The 12190-nt window shown below is 46.6% G+C and overlaps 1 pseudogene; it reads right to left on the reverse strand.

Moving 5' to 3' along the window:
- Window positions 1-8951: 8951 nt before the first annotated feature.
- LOC132234101 (large ribosomal subunit protein eL31-like) lies at window positions 8952-9273 on the reverse strand (annotated as a pseudogene).
- Between the last annotated feature and the right edge of the window lie 2917 nt (window positions 9274-12190).

Raw genomic sequence — 12190 nt, forward strand, 5'->3', positions numbered from 1 at the left:
TGTGCAGGGCCCTTGGGAGATGGTATGTCAAGTCCCCACTTTACCTGCGGGCACTCGAGAAATAGGAGCATCAGTTCAACCGAGTAGTTGGAGCTTTTTCATACCTCTTCCTTCTCTGCCTCAACTTACCTTCCCTGCCTGGTCCATTCAGGAACGACCCTGCCCTTCTGGGGCCCCCGAGTCCACCCTGGGTTTCAGGGATTCACTAAAAGGACTCACAGGATTCAGAAAAAGCTGTTTTACTCATAATTATGGTTTGTTGCAGTGAAAGGATACAGATTAAGAGAGAGTTTCAAGGCCTGGATCAGAAGGGAAACTTACTTTTTATTATACAGATGCTCCTTGGCTCAACGGTGGGGTTAAATCCCAATAAACCCATTATAAGTGGAAAATATTTTAAGTCAAAAATGCACTTAATGCCACACTGTAGAGCAGGGGCCACATGCAAATACAAATATTGTATTTGTTCCCGTTTTGTTTTTTTACTTCAAAATAAGATATGTGCAGTGTGCATAGGAATTTGTTCATAGTTTTTTTTAAAAACTATATTCCTACCCTCCAACGGTCTGAGGGACGGTGAACTGGCCCCTGTTTAAAAAGTTTGAGGACCCCTGCTGTAGAGTATCTGTTGTCCACCCTCATGACCACATGGCTGACTGGGAGCTGGGCTCCCGGCCACTGCCCAGCACCATCAGAGAGTTTCGCCCCACGTTTCGTTTTCCCAGGAAAAGATCAACATTCAGAATTCGAAGCAGGATGTCTACTGAATGCGTATCACTTTCCCACCATCGCAAAGCCAACAATTTCTAAGTCAAACCATCGCAAGTCAGGGACCGTCTGCACAAGTTTTTACACCACCTAATGTTGGCCATTTAGAATACCTTGTTTTCATTTAAATGTTAGTAAATAACAGAAAGAATGCATTCTTGGTCGTCTTTCAGAGCTCCAAAATGCCTCTTCTAAGTAAGACAGCTTCACCTGTCTCTGTGATGTCCCCTTTCTTTTTGTGAATGTATGTTTTTTTTTTATTATTTGGAGTTTTGGGGTTTTTTTGTCCCCTTTCTTTTGTAAATGTCTCATTGCTAAAACAAAGTGAGCTGAAAGGAGACCTTACATGTAAGATTACGCCAACACTGGTTTTATGAAAAGATGAGCAGCTCTGGGTGGTTATGAGGGCCTCTTGGAGGAAGGCGCACACACGCTTAAGGATACAGGTGAAATGAGCCGAGGGAAAAGGCCTGTGGGCGGCCTCCGGGGAGGACCCAGCGTGAGCTTCTAGTTGTCCCCTCCCAGTGGAGTCGTGCGGACAGGGTTTAATTCTCGTAGCGACGAGTGTGACACCATGCACGGTGAACTGCAGACGGGGGAGCTCGCCCAAGCCTTGGTGTCCCAGGTGTTTCCTGGGTGTTGGTCATACAGACATGGCGGACCTCAGTCTTCAGCCCCTCCAGAGTCCAGTTCACACCGCCTGGCCCAGCGCCGCTGGTATAGTCAGAGTGTTAGCGTCGATTACCTGGCATATCCCAAAGCCCCCAAGTTAACAAAGACCCTTATCCGTCAGGTTATTTCCAGGGCTTTTAAGGGACACCTCCCAGGAGCTGGGCAAAGGCCAAAACATTCCTGTGCAGGGTGTGGACAAGGGTGCGTTAGTCCTTTGCTGCACCGACCTGATGAATATTGTGATGCGGAGTTGACTGTCACCATTTTATGGATGAGGAAACAGGCTCAGAGTGAGGATTTTCTCACTAGCCTAGAAGACCAGAGTCAGGGAGCAAATACTGCTATCCCTCTCCTCCAGGCACCTCCACCCCGAGCCTGGCCATCCAGCCACCTTCCCACAATCCACCCAGACCCTCTGGTTTAGTCACACTCTGCTGGCCTGTCCTAGGCCTCAGCTCTGGGCTCCAGTGTCTGTCTAGGGCAGTGACGGCGAACCTTTTGAGCTCGGTGTGTCAGCATTTTGAAAAACCCTAACTTAACTCTGGTGCCGTGTCACATATAGAAATTTTTTGATATTTGCAACCATAGTAAAACAAAGATTTATATTTTTGATATTTATTTTATATATTTAAATGCCATTTAACAAAGAAAAATCAACCAAAAATATGAGCTCGTGTGTCAGAGGTGTCATAGGTTCGCCATCACTGGTCTAGGGCCTTATTGTAGCCCCTCTTCATCAGTCTCCTGACTTGGAACTTGCCTCCCTTGAAATATCTGTTCCTTTTCCCATGTCCTGGGTCCCCAGTATGCCCTTTGGACGTGACCCCACTCCAGTGCAGGGTCACATTCCCTTGGTTACCATTATCGGATGTTCCTAGAAGGATTGGAAGGTTTTAACCTTGACACCCACACTAGGCTTTCTTTCCTTCCCTCTCGCCCAGACTTTTCCAATCTCAGCATGACTAACATTTGGGGATGGACCATCCTGTGCAGTGAGGGCTGTCCTGTGCCCTGTAGCATGTGGACCAGCACCCTGGCTTCAACCCACTGGATTCCAGTAGCCGGACCCCTCTCCCAAAAAGGGGAGCTCAGTAAATAACTGTCACATCAACAGTAAATAGTAGGTGCTCAGTAAATAATGTTCACATCAGCGGGCTCATCCACAACTACTCCCGTTTGCCACCGCAGACAACGAAGCAGGACTGGCCTTTCCGGGAAGGACTTGCCACGACTGCCTTCTGGGTTTCCTCGGGGGCTCCCGCCTCCCTCTCACTCCTGCTGGTGGTGGAAGGCCAATTTGTAATCCTCTAGGGAAGGAGGTTGGAAAAGAATGTTTTTTGGGTTAAAAAAAAAATTGTGACAATCAAAACTATCTCCAGCTCTGGCTGGGTGGCTTAGTTGGTTGGAACATCATCCAGTGCACCAAAAATTGTGGGTTTGATTCCCGGTGAGGGCACATACCTAGGCTTTGGGTTTGACCCCCAGGTCAGGGTGTATACGGGAGGCAACCAATTGGTATCTCTCTCTCTCTCTCTCTCTCTCTCTCTCTCTCTCTCTCTCTCTTTCCCCCCCTCTCTCCCCCCCTTTTTCTATCTAAAATCAATAAAAACATATCCTACAGTAAGATTTAAAAAAAAACAACAACTATCTCCAGACATTGCCAGTGTTACTAGGCTCACTGTAATAACGCCTGGTTAAGAACTCCTGGCCTAACAGCTGATTTACTTTAACCTCAGGGCCTTTGCACGTGCCATGGACACCCCATTCTTCATCCTTTCATGCCTTTCACATTTCAGCTTAAATGCCACCTCCTGCGAGGCCCTCCTTCACCCTCCCATTACTCAACGACCTCCCAAGTCACTCTGACGCCATCACCCTATTTTAATCCTCTGCACGGACTCACCACCAGCTGGCGTTTCTTCTTTGCTTGTTTGCTGGTCGTGTCTCCTGAGAGAATGTGACTTCCGCAAGTGAAGGGCCTTGTCTGTCAAGGTTGGCGTGCCTGGAACATAGTAGGTGCTCAGTAAATGATGTTCACATCAGCGGGCTCATCCACAACTACCCGTCATTCTCAGCTCCCGTTTGCCACCGCAGACAACGAAGCAGGACTGGCCTTTCTGGGAAGGACTTGCCACGACTGCCTTCTGGGTTCCCTCGGGGGCTCCAGCCCCCCTCTCACCCCTGCTGGTGGTGGAAAGGCCAATTTGCAATCCTCTAGGGAAGGAGGCTGGAAAAGAAAGTTTTTGGGGCTCAGCGCTGATTGGAAGGCAAGCCCCTGGCAATCCTAGTCACTTTTGTCTGAGGTATTTCACAGGTCTCTCGCTGCCAATTCCCCCAGCAACTGGGATAATGAAAGAAATTATGTGGTTCTCAGGCCCTGGCTTCGCTGGGCACTTAGCCAGGCTTGGCAGTTAACTGTTGTGTGCCAGGCTAATGTAGCCAACATAGCAGATGCTTTTGTTGAGGGTCCGTGAGGCGTCAGCCGGTTGGCCTTTGGCATCGGCAGTCCACACACAACCCGAGAGGCAGACGTTGTGGTCCTGTAGCACGGACGAAGAAATGAGGTCCAGAGGGAGAGACCCCTTGTGTGGGCCACTCTGAACTCGAGTCTTCTCAGCAACCTCCTGGATCGGTCAGAGAATGAAATGCACATGTATAGTGAGCCGAGCGCTACTCTTGGGTCATGCAAAAGGCCCAGAAAATGTTGGCCATGATTAATGGCTATTATTACCAGACTCACTCAACAAGTGGCAGAGTCCGGGACCAACGCCTCCGGCGTCCACGTTCCAGCAAGTGTTAATAAAATCTAAGTCTCTAGAGCAGGGCTGCCCATCCTTGGCACTGCTGACATTTGGGGCGGTTCATCCTCTGGGGTGGGGCCGCGCTGTGCACAGTGGGATGTTGAGCAGTGCCCCTGGCCTCTCCTCCACTAGATGCCACCACTCCCAACATCGCTCCCTGTTCCCGGGGGGCAGAGCCCCCACCTCCACCCCCTGGATGACAACCACTGCTCTGTCATGTTATATATTCATGTTGCTATAATCATGTTGCTACATGCTGGGTAACTTTTTAACTTCAGGTGCAACTATACACACTCTCCAGTACTCCCATGACCTGGGGACTCCAGTTTGCTATCCTGGCTTACTCATGATGGAAATCAGCTTCAGAGAAATTCAATAATTTGCCCAGGCTGAACGAGAGTCCAACCTGTTTGTCGGCCATCTTGGGATCTATGGGTGTTAAAGAATTCTATGCAAAGCTTTTAAAGTGTGATAATGGTATTGTTAGGTTATAAAAGAATCTTTACCTTTTGGAGACACATAACAAAAATATTTATACAGTGATAAGGTCTATAGAACGACTGAGATTTGCTTAGAAATAATCCCAGGTGGCAAGGAGCATGGGGTGAGGTTGGCTAGGGGGTGATGGCGATCAGGGCTGGGACTGGGAGGCTCCTTATATGATTCTGCCTTCTTTTGTGTATGAAATTCTCCGTAGTCAAAGTGTAAAATATTCTTCCATCTGTGTTCTTAGGGAATGGTCATGATCATTTTGTGCTGAGTAGGTGCAGAGCCCAGGAGATTTCCATGCCTCTGCCACCCGCAGACGCCCAAAGTTATCATCTCCCCCTTACAGAGGAGAAATCCAGGCTAGGAGATGTTAATAAATGGAATCACAGTCTCAGCCTCCGAGGCGCCAGCGCGTGGCGTGAGCGGGGTAGCAGCGCCCCCTGGGGGCCAGCAAGGAACTGTCACGTGAATGGGCAGAAGCTGCTGTAACCCCAGAATGGGGTAGGAGGGGGAGGCACCTGAGACACTGTCCTGGAACACAACATTGCGGGGGGGGGGGGGGGGGGGGACGACGACACGCCCCCCCAAACCCCAGCAATAAAGATAATCTCTTTTCAATTTTTAAATTGTGGTAAAAGGATAAGTATTTTAATGCACTTTTTAAAAAATCCGAATCAATGAAGAAAAAATTCACAATAAATGCGATGCCACGATTTTAAATACAGCAAGGCAAGTGAGGGAATATGGAAACCAGGGCTGGAACCTGTTTTTATTTTTATTTTGCTCATCGTGGATTTTTTGGCATTGATTGGATTTTTTAAAATATTACTTTAAAATACTATTTATCTGCGAATTAAAACCACAATGAGATACTACCACCTCATGCCCACTAGGATGGCTAGAGTAAAAAAAAGTGGAAAATAACAAGTGGTGAGGATGTGGAGGAATTGGAACCCTGTACCCTGCTGCTAGAAATGTAAAATGCGACCGTCACTGTGGAAAACAGTCTGTCAGGTCCTTGAACAGTTAAACACATGCCCGGCCAGTGTGGCTCAGTAGTTGAGCATCGACCCATGAACCAGGAGGTCACAGTACGATTCCAGCCAGGGCACATGCCCGGGTTTCGAGCTCCATCCCCATTAGGGGGCCTGCTGGAGGCAGCCAGTCAAAGATTCTCTCTCATCATTGATATTTCTATTTCTCTCTCCCTCTCCCTTCCTCTCTCTGAACTCAATAAACACATATTAAAGAAAAAAACATCATGCTGAGTGAGAGAAGCCAGATGCAAAAGGCCACACGATGTGTGATTCCATCGATACGAAATGTCCAGTAAAGGCAAGTCCATCATGACGAAAAGTGGATCCGTGGTTGCCCGGGGCTGGGGGAAGGGGTTTGGGGAGTGGCTTTGATGGGGATAGGGCCGCCTTTGGGGGTGATGAAACGTTCTGGAACGAGCTAATAGTGGTAGCTGCACAACAGTGTTAATGTACTAAGTGCCACTGTATTACACACTGAGAATGAATTGATTTTATGCTATGTGAATTTAACCTCAATTCTTAAAAATGTATTTAAATAGGAAAAAATTAGCTTGATCGCTCGTTGTTTTTGGCACCCCTCCCCCCAAATGTCGTGCCGGAGGTGAGTGCCTCTCCCCAGTCCAGGCCCCGATCCCATCTCCCGCTGGGTGTTGCCTCTATGATCATTCACAGTTTGCAGCCTCGTGCCAGCCCTTGTTGGTGACCACATTTAGCCGCCTGTGTCCCATCCAGGAAAGTCTCTGGTTCATTTCCTCTCCCGATGCCTCGCACTGAACCGACCCTGGCAGGGTCCAGAGGACGGGCCTTTGGAAATCTACAGTTGGCCTCATTTTTGCCCATGGTTCCTAAGGTTTTGGGGTCACTGACCACACTTTAACCTTCACAATAAAAGCTTTGGACCCTTGGCCTAGCCGGTTTGGCTCAGTGGCTAGAGCGTCGGCCTGTGGACTGAAAGGTCCCAGGTTCGATTCCAGTCAAGGGCAGGTCCCAGTAGGAGGTGTGCAGGAGGCAGCTGATCGATATTTCTCTCTCATCGATGTTTCTAACTCTCTATCACTCTCCCTTCCTCTCTGTCAAAAATCAATAAAATATATTTAAAAAAAAAAAAAGCTTTCGACCCTTTCCTGGAAAATGGCACGTGCACACAATATTGCCTCTAATTCCTGTCCTTGTATTCCAACGGGGCCATTGAAGTCCAGGTTAAGACGCTCCAAATCAGACAAATACTTTGGGATTCAGCCCTCTAAGGAACAGCAGACAGCAGAATTTGTATGTCTTCCCCCGATTCATTGTATCGTGTTATTTTATAATTCACATACAAAAAACTGACTTCAGTGTGGGCTTTAGCTGAGTTTTTGGGAACCCACAGGTTCATATCACCACCGCCACATTTAGCTCTGTCCTCCCAAAAGGCTCCGTCACGCTGCCTCCTTCATACTCACACCCCTCTCCACCCCCTGGCAACCACTGGTGTGTTCTCCGTCACGAAAGATCTGTGTATTGGAGAAAGTCCATGTATGGAATCATACGGCGTGCAACCTTCTAAGAAAGACTTATATCACTCAGAATAATGCTTTTCAGATTCCTCCAGATTGCCCCGTGTATTAAAAGTTCTCTCCATCCTCACCAGTGTGGCTCAGTAGTTAAGCATTGACCCATGAATCAGGAAGTCACAGTTTGATTCCTGGTCAGGGCACATGCCAGAGTTTTGGGCTCAATCCCCAGCAGGGGGTGTGCAGCTTGTCAATGATTCCCTCTCATCATTGATGTTTCTATCTCTCTCTCCCTCCCCCTTCCTCTCTCTGAAATCAATAAAAACATACATATTTTTTAAAGTTCTCTCCATTTCATGTAGCATTCTGTCCATTCAGGATATTTGGGTAATGGATTGGTTTCCTGGGCATGCCATAACAAAGTACCACAAACTGAGGGCCTTAAAACAACATAGATGTGTTCTGTCATGGTTCTGGAAGGCGGAAGGCGGAAAAAGCTATACCTCCTCTGAAGCCTCTAGAAGAGGATCCTTCCTGGCCTTTTCTAGTTTCTGGTGACAGCTGTCAATCCTTGGCATGGAAATACATCACCCCAGTCTTTGCCTCCGTCACCACATGGCCTTCTCCTCTTTATATATAAAGTCAATGTTCCTCTTCTCATAAGGACAGCAGTCACATTGGATTAGGGCCCATCTCGTGGCCTCAACTTAACTTGGTGACATCTGCAAAGATTCTATTTCTTAAATAAGGTCACATTCATAGGTGCTGGAGGTTAGGACTTCAACATATCTTTTGGGGGGACACAATTCACCCCATAACAGGTGACTCCATGTCTTTTTTTTTCTTCAGTTTTATAACTTTACTGGCCTGGTGCACGAATTTGTGCACATTGAAAGCAAATTAATTAGAAGTAATATTTTAATATCGCTATTTGCCCTTTCTCTATAATAGAAGTGTCAACCAAATTCATGATCGACAATGACAGATGGAAACACATGTGTGTGATTGGTGCCAGTAAGAGCTTTATATGTATCGTGCATGTGTGAATCAACTTAGCCTTTTATAGATGTAGAATAAACTTGCTTAATTAGAACTGCTTTCTGATTTAGCTAAACTTTTTCCAGCCCAGTGAAGCACCCCAACTTCTCTTTCAGGTAATTTCCAGCAACACAGCAGTAAATACCAACACGAAGCAGATTATTATTATTGTAGATCACGCAGGGAGAACGAAGGGTAAAATATTTAACTGCAGCAGTGTTTGACTATGTTCTGCACAGTGAGAAAATCTGAAGTCATTTTCAAGGTCCACCATTTCTTACTTCTTTTCAGTCAGGTCAAGTTTCTAAGCTTTCTAAATCCCCATTTTCAGGCTAAAGAAGAGAAAATAGGATTCCACTGAGTCTCCTATCTACCTACTCCAGCACTTCTGTGAGGATCAAATGAGATGAGGCATGGGAAAATGCTTCACAGACATTTGGTTAAAGTGTGAAGTGTTTGCACCTGGCTATAAAGCAAGTCATGTTCCTGGGCTGAAGAAACTGCAAGGAGGCTAGTCATTGCTAGGGAGAGGAAGCTGGGCGTTGCTATGTGACGTCATTACCCAGATGGACACTTAGCATATTAGCCTTTTATATATATAGATTCAACAATCAACAGTTAGTTCTCACCCACATGAACTATTTGTAGACTTTTTAAGTGGTGACTGGTATGTAGGTAACCAACGTATAGAGCTTGTCTGATGAATCTTCACCCTCATTATGTATTGTGGACAACCACACCATATGCCATATGGGACGTTCCTTATTTCTTTGGCCCAGACAGCTTTGTTGAGCCTGGTATCTGTGTGCCCATCTTCTTTATGGCAAATTTCCGAATCTCTTCGAGTGCCCGAGGGTCACCCTTCTTGAAACCCACTCCATGAACACGTTTGTGGATGTTGATGGTGTGTTCTCCGGTCACTACCTCGTTGATGGCAAAACGGCCCTTCTCCTCACCCTTCTTTGCGGGAGCCATTCTGCCAGTCCAGGTTGTAGAAAGTCCATGTCTTAATCTTTTTCATTACAAAATCGAAAGTACACATAAAGCCCTCCAACCGAGTCTTAATCTCAATGAGTGTCTGTAGGGAAAGTACTTGAGAAACGCCGGATCCAACCTGGCCTCTTTTCCAGGGAGCACCGTTTTTCTTGAAATGTCTGACAAACTATGGGTTAGACTTGGCTGTTTGGCAGAAATGTTCTCAAAAATGAATAAAATGAGCCTGTCACTTCAAAACAACTGCTGGTTATTGTTACCAAGGATAAAAGTCAAGCTTTCAAGATAAAAATCAGAATTTTGAAAAACCTGTATCTACCACTGTGAGCTTGACTGCTTTCTGAGACTTAAAGGCTTGTCTGATTAGATGGGTAGTTCTACGAAAGAGCGTGACTCTCTGATACTGAATAATGAAATGTGGCAACCTCTGCATAACTCAGTGAACTAATGACTGATGCATGATGTTACAATCATTGGAGGGGGTCCATTCAGAGTGCAAGAGAGAGCAACAGATTTTTTGTTTGTTTTCAAAGGTCCCTTTTTTGCTTTCCTCTCCTTTTCATTTCTTTTTTATTGAATTTATTGGGATGACATTGGTTAATAAAATTATTCAGGCAGACCAATAGGTTTTAACAGAACCAAGTGTAGTGGGTTGAATGGAGGCTGCTAAAATGATATGCCCATGTCCCAAGCCCCAGAACCAGTGAATGTGACCTTATTTGCAGAAATTCTTTGCAGATGTTATTGCTTTAGGGATGTCCACATGAGGTCATCCTGGATGACCAAGGTGGGCCCTAAACCCAAAGACAAGTGTCCTTAGAAGAGAAGAAGAGAAGTCATGGACATAGAGGAGGAGATGGCCAGGTGACAATGGAGGCAGAGCAGCTGGAGTGATGTGGCCACCAGCTGGGGACTCCGCTGGAGCCACGGAAGCTGAAAGAGGCCGGGAGGATCCTCCCCTAGAGAGGATGTCGTGCGCAAATGCCCAGGGATGAGAGAGGACACGGCATGTTGTAGAGGCTCCATATTAGATAAAGATATAAAATCTAGCCCGAACCAGTGTGGCTCAGTGGATAGAGTGTCAGCCTGCGGACTGAAGGGTCCCGGGTTCGATTCCGGTCAAGGGCATGTACCTTGGTTGTGGGCACATCCCCAGTAGGGGGCGTGCAGGAGGCAGCTGATTGATGTTTCTTGCCCATCGATGTTTCTAACTCTCTACCTCTCTCCCTTCCTCTCTGTAAAAAATCAATAAAATATATTTTTTTTAAAAAAGAGAAAATTGGGTTCATCATTCCTTTAGTTTGTGTGATGCTTTTACTGCATAAATATGTGTTCCAGAACAACATATTGTCAGGTTTGTACGTTTTGGGCATTTATATAAAGGGGAACCATGTTGTAGGTATCCTGACACAACTTGCTTTTTTGTACTCAAGGTTGTCCATGCTGTAGTTTGCTCATTTTCAATGCTGTATGGTATCGTATTGTATGACTACATCCCATGGTCAAAGGCTGTTAAATCACGTTGTTTACCCATATCTTCAGGAAAAAATCACTTATACTGTTGTGGTAAACAACCTGCTTCCCTATTTATAATGGTCTGGCCCTCTAGCAACTTCAGTGCAAAATTACAGCTAATTTGCCTACAAAGGTCAGGTGGTCATAATAATCTGGCCACTCAGTGTATAGAGCAATTTGTTTATTCTCCGTGTCAATGGGCATCATTGTTTCTAATGTTTGTTTGTTTTTTCATTAGAAGATGCTGAAACATTCTGGAGGGCTTTGAAGCCAAAGTTGGAGATGGCCAGACAGATGGATTAGAAGAGGGACCATCCCCAGCTCTTTGTTAGGTTCAGTTATGATGAGAAGCAGTGACTGTGGCTCAGATTGGAGCACAGATGGGGAAACTGAGGCTGGGGGTGGTTAGGTGACACCCACAGCCATACAGTACTCATGGGTGTGGAAGGCAGATGGGCCCTGATGGTCTCTGCCTCCTGTTTTCCAAATATTCACCCCTCCCAGCTTATGTCCACACTGTGGACTTCATCTGGAATATTCTCCAAGACATCTTCTAATCCTCCCTGTGTATTTCAAGGCCCTGGACAAATCTCTCTCCTCCAAGAAGCCCTCCTTAACTCTCCACACCCCCTCTGAGCACCCCTGGCACTTCCTTCCCCCTCTCAGGCACCCCTTAACGGCCAAGGATAGGTCTTTACATCTCTGGTGCAGCCCCGGGACAGACACAGTAAGCCTCGGCAAGTATTTGCTGAATGAATTCATGTCTACTCTGATCTCATAGACTCAATGTTTGTGTCCCCTCAAATTCCTACGTTAAAATCCTAACTCCCAACATGATAGTGTTTGGAGGTGGGCCTTTGGGAAGTGATTAGTGTTCGATTAGATCATGAGTGGGGCCCTCATGATGGGTGCTCTATAAAATGAGGAGATGATGAAAGATCTCTCTCTGCTCTCCCCCATGTGAGGTTACAAGGAGAACACAGTGATCAGCAAACCAGGAAGAGAACTCTCACCGGATACCGGATCTGCCGGTGCCTTGATCTTGAACTCCCCAACCTCCACAACTATGAGAAATGTCTGGTGTTTCAGCCACCGATCTGTGGTAATTTGCTCCAGCGGCCTGAAGGGATGAAGACACACGGTCTGTTTTTAGAGAGGAAACGTGGACACTTGAGGGGTGGTGAGATGCCCGTTTGTAATGGGGCACAGCGTCAGATACCGCTCTCTTGGCTTTACCTAGTTATTTGTCCGGCTCCTTTCTTCTATGAATCATCCTATATTTAGGGTTGAAAATGTGATAGGCAGTTAGATAGGCACAATCAGAGCAAGGACGCTGCGCCAGGTGCAGAGGCCACCAGTGTGGAAAGCCCCGGTGCCTAGCAAA

Source organism: Myotis daubentonii, chromosome 5 (genome assembly GCF_963259705.1).
Source record: "Myotis daubentonii chromosome 5, mMyoDau2.1, whole genome shotgun sequence".
Classification (NCBI taxonomy): domain Eukaryota; kingdom Metazoa; phylum Chordata; class Mammalia; order Chiroptera; family Vespertilionidae; genus Myotis; species Myotis daubentonii.